This window comes from Lacerta agilis, chromosome 15, assembly GCF_009819535.1.
Source record: "Lacerta agilis isolate rLacAgi1 chromosome 15, rLacAgi1.pri, whole genome shotgun sequence".
In the NCBI taxonomy this organism is placed as follows: Eukaryota; Metazoa; Chordata; class Lepidosauria; order Squamata; family Lacertidae; genus Lacerta; species Lacerta agilis.
In genome coordinates this window covers 23,823,757-23,833,580 of record NC_046326.1, presented here as the reverse complement: position 1 = coordinate 23,833,580, position 9,824 = coordinate 23,823,757, and positions in this window count along the sequence as shown.

Below are 9,824 nucleotides of genomic sequence, written 5' to 3'. Positions count from 1 at the left end.
GGGATGGCATTTGTCCACAGACAGCTTTCCGGGTCGTGTGGCCAGCATGACTAAACCGCTTCTGATGCAACGGAAACACCACAATGGAAACCAGAGTGCACGGAAACGCCGTTTACCTCCCCACTGCAGCAGTACCTATTTGTCTACTTGAACTGTTGTGCTTTCGAACTGCTAGGTTGGCAGGAGCTGCGACAGAGCAATGGGAGCTCACCCTGTTGTGGGGATTCAAACCGCTGACCTTCTGATTGGCAAGCCCAAGAGGCTCAGTGGTTTAGAACAGCACCACCAGCGTCCCCTATTAGATCAGTACTGCCAATGTCCGTCAGCAGTGGCTCCCCAGGGTTACAGACGGGAGCCGTTCCTACCTAGCCCTAACTGGAGATGCTGGGGGTTGAACCCAGGACCTTCTGCATGCAAAGCATATGCTTTCTCACTGAGCTATGACCCTTGCTGGAAGAGTTCCATAGGGACATCAAGGGAAGATCTCCAGTGCCAGAGGGGTGCGGGCGGGGAGCTCACGGCAACAGTTCCTGACATAATCAAGATTCTTTGAGGGTTTTGCGGTAAGAAAATCAGCACTTTGATTTGAGGTTGGAAAATGGGTTGGTCTCCAGTGCAGAGACCTCAAAAGGTGATGTGCATGTGAGAATATTGGTCCACACCTGTCTTCAGGTGAGGAAATGGGGCCCCTACTACAGCCTTGCCTATCATTCACACAGAGCCAGCTAGGAGGTCCTAGAAAGGTCAGGGGGAACCTCTGCCCTGACCTCTCTAGCCTGACTTCACATGCTTCTGCCTCAACAACAGCACCCTCTTCAGGCCATACCCCTCAATGACATTGCTCTGTGCCCTCTTTCAGTAACTTTGCCTTGTTGGGATGTGTTGTCCTTGAAGTCTAGCAATGCCTCTTGCTTTCCTGGATATGGAGGACAGAGACTGATGTGTAGAAACCACATCAATGGAAATGAAAGAAAGGGAATGTGGCACTTGGAATGAAAACGCTGCCCTGCCCCCCCCCCACACACAAGGAAGAGGAATCCCACCAGAACAATTAGCCACCTGCAGGGGAAATCTGATTGCACCCATTCATTGCTTGACAGTCCATTGCTTGGGGAACTCAGCTTGGTTCAAGGTCTCAGACAAGGTCAATGTCCCAAGTTGCCCTTCTGGTCCCAAGTGAGGCTGCAGGAGGAGCTGCCCTTCAATCTGAAAACTCCAAGGTGGCACCTGGCTCATCTCCCTGCCTCCCCCAGAGTAATTAATTTGATCCGCAGATGCCAGAGGAGGCCTCCTGCTGGAATCAATGCTCAAGATTATTGAGCCGGGGACAGGTGCTGGTTATTACCCTGGGCAGGGGATTAGATTCTGAGCCCAGCTGTCAGGGGGAGAAGAGAGCAGTATCTGTCTGCAGGCAGAACCTCTTTGCTTTCTCATTCCCTCCCTCCCTCTGGATCCCTCTCCCTCCACTTCATCTTTCATGGGGACTGAACCCTCGGCTCATCCTTCTCTGCCAAAGAGAATGAAAAAGCGAGGAGTTACAACATAATCAGCAGCCAAACGTGAAAGGGAGACAGAGAGAGAGTTAAGAAGATGGACACTCGAGCATTCAGCTCTGCGCGAGGAGAAAGTATGAGATATGCAAAGGGGGAGGGGAGTAGAGCACAACTCTGGGTTTCTCCTTCTGAGAACTCGGCACATAAGCAGGAGCTCCTTCCACCCCACTAGACTGCACCCAAATTGCATCAAATTGGTAATCTCAGGCTGTTGCGTTTTTTTTTCTTCTCCTACCCAGAAGGAATTTTCATGTAGGACAAGCTGTGTGTAGATTGTCCGTGTAGTCAGAACAGCTTTGCACGTGCTCCTTTCGCTGTGTGCACACACACGTGTGCTCTAATCTAACAAAGGGGGATCTTCAAGCTGAAACAGATTTCTGCACCTGTTGCCAGTGCCACTGTGCACCTGGATGCAGTGCGCAGCTGCATTCCCCTCTAGATCCTTTTGCTAGAAGAAACACCTGGATGCAAGCAGGAGGTGATCACTCAGTTTATGCAAAACTAGTTGCCCAAAAACGGTGCTGGAAAGGATGCACAAACCCTGGGAAACCACAGCCAGCCATTGTTTCCAGTGGATGTTTCGCAGAGTACCAGAGGGGAGGAAGGAGAGGAAATGGAGACCAGGCTTAGAACAGGGAAGGGGAACCTTTTTTTTCAATCCAGGGGCCACATTACCTTCTGGGCAACCTTTTGAGGGCCATATGACATTAGTGGGTGGGACCAGAAATAAGGTAAAGGTTTAAAAGTTATGGGACCCCTGGACGGTTAAGTCCAATCAAAGGCGACTATGGGGTTGCAGCGCTCATCTTGCTTTCAGGCTGAGGGAGCCGGCATTTGTCCACAGACAGCTTTTCGGGTCATGTGGCCAGCATGACTAAACTGCTTCTGGTGCAATGGAACACCATTATGGAAACCAGAGCACACAAAAACACCATTTACCTTCCCGCCGCACCGGTACCTATTTATCTACTTGCACTGGTGTTCTTTCAAACTGCTAGGTTGGCAGGAGCTGGGACAGAGCAACGGGAGCTCATCCCATCACAAGGATTCGAACCACCAACCTTCTGATCAGCAAGCCCAAGAGGCTCAGTGGTTTAGACCACAGCACCACCAGACGTACAATGGGCAGAGCAACAAATATGATTTTGACCTTTGCACAGCAGAGTAGTTTCTTTCCTCGTCCACTGACTCTCTACCCAGGCAACCAAGAGGAACAATTGTTGTTGTTTAGTCATTTAGACGTGTCCGACTCTTCGTGACCCCATGGACCAGAGCACACCAGGCACTCCTGTCTTCCACTGCCTCCCGTAGTTCAGTCAGACTCATGTTGGTAGCTTCGAGAACACTGTTCAACTATCTCGTTCTCTGTCTTCCCCTTCTCCTTGTGCCCTCAATCTTTCCCAACATCAGGGTCTTTTCCAGGGAGTCTTCTCTTCTCATGAGGTAGCCAAAGTACTGGAGCCTCAGCTTCAGTATCTGTCCTTCCAGTGAGCACTCAGGGCTGATTTCGTTCAGAATGGATAGGTTTGATCTTCTTGCAGTTCATGGGACTCTCAAGAGTCTCCTCCAGCACCATAATTCAAAAGCATCCATTCTTCGTCGATTAGCCTTCTTTATGGTCCAGCAATACAGCCAGACAAAGACACTTGAGGTGTGAAGCAGGGGGCCAATGATGGGTGTGGCTTGGAGAGGGTTCTGGGGGCCAGACAGAGAGTCTTGCAGGGCCACACTCAGTCTCTGGGCCTGAGGTTTCCCACCCCTGGATTAAACATAGGTCAGTAGGTTCAGAGGTGTAGCCGTGGGAAAGAGAGGAGCATGATCATAAAGTACAACTTGCCTGCCCCCGTTTCTCTCCGTAGATTTCCCATTTTTGGAGCATGAAAGAAAAAGAGCTCAGGAAGTGGATTTCGCTCACTTCAAGCTTACGTCTTAGTCCTGGCCTAGTTCTTAATATCTGACAGATACAGAAAGGGAGATGCAAACAGGAGCAGAGGAGACATATTTCACCCTATGTAAATCCCGTCGAAAGTTCCTCTAAAATAATAGCAGGGTGGCACTTGACTTCAAGGAGGATTAAATAGATTTACCCAGAGGAGAAGGCTGACTGTTGGAGAGGCAAATATCAGCAGGCAGATACATTGCACACTTGGCGGAACAGTCTGGTGATGCAAATTTTTTTGGCTAAGGTTATTAAGCAAGATTAAGGCAATAATAGATGCAGACATTCCATTGAACCTTATTTGGCTGTGAGTGGAATGTGGGGAGGGAATCACATCAGACTTTACTGACAGCAGCAAAAAAAAATATTAGTAGCTGAGGAGGAGGAGTGAAACAGGTATACCAAAAATAGCAGACTGGAAAAGAAAATGTTGTTGAACTTTACTCAGATCTGTGAAACTAATCTATTTGATTAAATTGAAAATTGGAATGGAAAATAAAACCCCCAATATAATAATAATATATACAAATCTATGGTCCAACCCACACATTTGGAACACTGTCCTTAGTTATGGTTGCCTCAGCTCAAAAATGATATTGTAGTGTTTGGAAGAGAAAAACCAAAATGATCAGGGGTCTCCAAAAGCTATATTGGGTAAGGCTCAAGGTTCTTGTGTTATCTCACAAAGCCCTAAACTTGACTTCAGGCCCAAAGTACCTCAACAACTGTCTCATACTCTCCAACATTTCTCTGATGAAAATAGGGACGTCCCATTCCATAATGATGATTTTACTATTTATACCTCACACATCTTACTGGGTTGCCCCAGCCACTCTCAGCAGCTTCCAATATATAAAAAAACACAATAGAACATTAAACATTTTTTAAAAACCACTTCCCTATACAGGATTGCCTTCAGACTACTCAGGGGTCAGATAACGCCATACCCTCCAATGCGGGGATTCTTCGCTGGAGCCTCCCGCGTGCAGGACAAGGTCAACTGCACACGGGATACCAGTTGCTGGGGGATCTGTGGCCAGCGTCTCACGTGCGTCCTTGCACAGGCGCCGGCCAAGCCTGCGGACGGGACAGCCGGTAATTCCGGAGCTTAACTCACACCGCGCCGTGAAGAAGGTTGTCCGCCAGGCTGAATCTGAAGGGTGCGTGAGTAGTTCGGATGAATGAGTGCCTCGTAGATGTACCTGCAAGCACTTGCGACCTCCTAAGTTGTTCCCTAAAGCAAAGTACCCAAATAAAAGGTGGCCAAAACTGCGGCCAAACAAAAGCGCTAATAAACTGCAAAAAATTAAACTAGGATGAAATGAAGACAGACAACCATGGTTTCTTTTGATGGCTTTGGCTGACCCGCGTGGGCTTTTACTTCTCTCTGTACCTTGTCCGTTCTAAGACTATCTAAGCTAGCTGACCCTTTACCGCCAAATCTTCCGCAATCTATCCCTTACTTAAGCTAGCTAAACCTTTACCGCCAATTCTTCTGCAATCTATCCTTTCTACCTCCTGCGCGTTCTTCTAACCCAACCAACCCAACCAACCCTCGTTCTAACCTACCCGTTCCTTACTCCATCTAAACACCCGACTATCTGCCCAACATGGGGAGCCGCAGCCTTTTATTGACAACGAACAGACGTCATGATCAATACTTTTACCAATCAGAACACTGTTGCTGCCCTTGAAAAGGGCGGGAAGCAGATTAATTGACCATTAACAAGTTTAAACCTTTGGAGCCAAAAAGTCTAAGCGGAGGGATCTCAGTGGCAAGACGCCTACTGAGTCCTGCTTTCACTTTCGCTTTAACTCGGAAGTATACGTTAAATAGTGCACATAATTGACATTCAAACAGGTACAAATAATTGCAGGTGCAAGGGCACCCACGGAGTGTATTCCCACACTCCAACATTTCTCCAATGAAAACAGGGACATCCTACCATACCCTCTGACATTTCTCCAATCAAAATAGAGACATCCAAAAGAAAAGCAGGACATTCTGGGATCAAATCAGAAACTGGGACAGCTTCTCTAAATCAGGGACGTCCCTGGAAAATAGGGACACTTGAAAGGTCTGCTGTCTGCTCCCTCATGTTCCACCTCAATCGCAGAGATCCTCCAGGGGGTCAGTTCTGGTGGTTCCCCACTTACCTCCGAGGTCTGGCTGGTACTGAGTCTTGAGTGTAGCAGCAGGCTCTGCCCTGTGGAACTCCCTGCCATTAGAGGTTTGGCAGTAACCATTCCTGCCTTCTTTTAGACTTACAAACTGTACTTTTTAAACAGGCCTTCACAATATGAATTGTTAACCAACCAGTATCTATTGATGTTTTTAATTATGTTTTTCAGAGAACTATTGATTGGTTTTATAGTATTTTAGGTTGTAAGCCACCTTGATGCAGTTTATGAAAGTGCAGGTTGCAAATATTAAAATTGATTAATTAATTTAAAATGCCCCCAAATAGCAAGCAACCTTTTGAGTCCTGCGAAATACTTCAGGTCCGGTGTTTAGCAAAATTAGGGTGGTGGGAAGTGGGAGGGAAAGCTGATGTTGGAGCCCAAACACCAGCAGTTTGTAACTGTTTAGGGAAGTTTTTAATTTGTGACTCTGTATTGTATTTTGATATTTGTTGGAGGCCGCCCAGAGTGGCTGGGGAGACCCGGCCAGATGGGCGGGGTATAAATAATAAATTATTATTATTATTATTACTATCTTAAGGTAGGGGGCAGGAGGCCTAGGGAGGACTAATTGGCTACAAGGTAGGTTTAAAACAGATTTTAGGATGTAATGAGGGTTGCTGGGATGAAGAAATAACAACAGCTACAAAGTCCCTGATGAGGATGTTGGGTTGATCTGCTGCACATTTTACCCTCACCCTCTTCCTCCCAGGTGACCTGGGCAAAGCCAGCTCTGGAGGTGTCAAGGTCAACCAGTCCTTGGGTTCCCAAGATTAAGAAAAGGCCCTCTCTCCCCAAAACATTGCCATTATCGTTGCACATAGAGTACTCAAGAAGGCCAGGGTCCCTGTAAGAGGACTCTCAGCTTACATGTCTCTTTCCTTTCCAAACTAAGAAGACTCACTAAATTTCATCAGCTGGGGGGATCCACTGATTCCCGGAGCCGGGGATTTGCACTGATGGAGCTCTCTCTGGAAACACAGGTCACTTCCCCACCATCTATTTAAAGCACTCTCATACCGCTTTAGAATTCATGGCTTCCCCCCAAAGAACCCTGGCAACTGTAGTTCTTTAAGGGTGCTTAGCATTGTTAGGTCACTGCAGATGGTGACAGCAGTCACGAAATTAGAAGACGCCTGCTTCTTGGGAGAAAAGCAATGACAAACCTAGACAGCATCTTAAAAAGCAAAGACATCACCTTGCCGACAAAGGTCCGTATAGTTAAGGCTATGGTTTTCCCAGTAGTAATGTACGGAAGTGAGAGCTGGACCATCAAGAAGGCTGATCGCCAAAGAATTGATGCTTTTGAATTGTGGTGCTGGAGGAGACTCTTGAGAGTCCCATGGACTGCAAGAAGATCAAACCTATCCATTCTCAAGGAAATTGGCCCTGAGTGCTGACTAGAAGGACAGATCCTGAAATTGAGGCTCCAGTACTTTGGCCACCTCATGAGAAGAGAAGACTCTCTGGAAAAGACCCTGATGTTGGGAAAGATGGAGGGCACAAGGAGAAGGGGACGACAGAGGATGAGATGGTTGGACAGTGTTCTCGAAGCTACTAACATGAGTTTGGCCAAACAGCGGGAGGCAGTGGAGGATAGGGGTGCCTGGCGTGCTCTGGTCCATGGGGTCATGAAGAGTCGGACACGACTGAAGGACTGAACAACAACAAAAGCATTGTTAGGAGACCCTGTGCACACTGCAGTTCCAAAGATACCCTTATCAAACTACACTTCCCAGAATTCTTGGGGGGGGGGGAAGATGACTCTTAAAGTGGCATATGGGTGCTTTAAATGTGCAGTGCGGATGTGACCTTACACTCTGTTCTTAAAACCTGATGTTGTTTGACTTCACAACAGATACCCCAGCTCTTTCCCTGCACGTCTAACCCCCCCACCACCCAGCACCACGAAAGATACATTGGAAACCTTGTTCATCGGTTGGGATTTATTCTGATGATCCCTATAATCCTCAGCCTTGATTACCAAGCCTCCAAATCCCATTAGCATTTTTTTATGTTATATTAATCCCATTTTGATGATCTGATGTTTATTGGTTTTTATTTTTAAACTTCCATTTTTACATCCTGGGCAGCGCAACAGGAAACACACCCACACCCACAGTCCACACCTTTCAGACTGTAATTTGGAGGACTCCAAAGGGTCCGATGAGAGCAATAAACCTACCAAACACCAGGCTATTTAGCTATGTCATGCAGAACTTGGTTTATTCTTTGTCAGAAACCAAAAGCTTTCAGAGGCCAATTTGCACAATGTTTCCTTAGTTGTTGATTAACCTGACGGAACTCAATCCCCATCCATTTTCATGCATGTTCTGTCCGTGATAGCTGACCTGTACATCCCACATTGGAAATTTATTTATTCATTTCATACAATTTATATACAATTGCTTGATTGTATAAAAAACCCTCAAAGCATTATTGCTGAAGAATGGGGTTACAATTTCAAAAGCTATGAACCAGGGGTGGAGAACTGCAGTGGCCAGGGCTGGATGGGGCCCTCCAAATGTTTGCATCTGGCCCTCGGGATCCTGTGCAGGCCGTACAACCTCCTCCACACCTTTCAGAAGCCCCCTGGTGACTTTGGGCCAGTCAGCATCTCTCAGCCTAGCCTACCTTACAGGGTTGTTGTGAGAATAAACTGGAGAGGGGGGGAGAAGTATTCATGCCACCTTGAGCTCTTTGGAGAAAAGGTGGGGTATATAACCAGAATGATAATGACACACCACTGACATGTGGTTGGAATATAACCTCCTGTACAACAGTTGCTCTGCCCAGTTTTGTTGCTGATCCTACTTTTATTTTATTTTCATCAGGGCTTTTTCCGGTTAAAAAGAAAAGGGAAAAAGGTACCTGCGTTCATATCTTGATAGAAGTGTCACGGGCGCCAGCACAAAATGGCTGCCATGAGCAGCAGAGAAAGACCTGCCCATACTCCATATCAGTGAGTCCTGCCACATACAAGAAAGAAAGCGGGAGGGGGTAAGCCCTGACTTACATTTATTTATTTCTCTCTGATACATTTACTAGGTGCCATTCAAAAGGCATGAGTGTGTTTTGCAACATTTGAAACAATTTCAGATGTAAACAGCATAACTACAATCATCAGAGCCACAGTCAAAACATTTCAGGTTAATTTACCTCAGGCAGCCATGCTAGAAGATAAACTGAGGCTCCTACCTATGAAACCCCCTCATTAAAAGGAACCCTGAATGAAAAATGTTTTTAGAGCCCGCCTCAACACTACTAGTGTGGGTGTGTGAAACAACTGGCCGTGTATCACAGGGAAAGGAGTTCTTTTTTAAAATAAAATAAAAAAAATTAAAATAATTTTCATTTATATACATTGCTTTGCCAAGTTTTAGCATTTTCAATTTCAACTCCCTCCCCCCTCTTTCTGTGGTTCCTTGCATTTCGTCCTTTCCTGCATACTCCAAATTGTCTTACCTTATTCTTTTATTCGTTTGTTCTGATATCTATCTCATATATATTTTTAAAACTGCAGGTTTTTACAATAATCCTGCCAATGTCTTGATCTGTTTACTTTTTTTGTAAATCTATATAGATATAATCGGAAAAGGTGGGTGTTTGTGCTGTACCACCTTTCTCCGCAACCGCTTGACCGATTCCGTTCAAATTTGGACACAACATTCCATGGGCATATGGGAAGGATCTTACATAGTTAGATTTTAAAAATAATACATCTAACCCAGGTAAAAATTGGATTTTATGCCAAAAAACACAGCACCCTCCAGTGGACAGAACGCAGCATAACACACTAAATAGTCTCAAACCCCTCCTCCTCCTGTTACTACATCACTTCCTCCAGCCAATAGAGGGGCATGCTGCTCACAAACACCGCTGCTGTCTCTGGCGCCAGCTGTAGACCCACGCAGGCAGGAACAACCATTTGTGCGGTTGGCGGCCATGGCTCCATCGGGTGGGGAGGAAAAGCGCGACAAAATGTCGCTTCCGCCATCTGTGGTGTTACCTCGGCCACCTACTGAGCCAGGACAGGCAGAAATGGCACTCTCAAACCTTTCAAGTTTATATATTGCCTTAACTCCTTTTATAAAAGTGTCTCCACAGGTAGAGGAGTTCTGTAGCTGTGGGGGGTCACTACAGAAAATGAC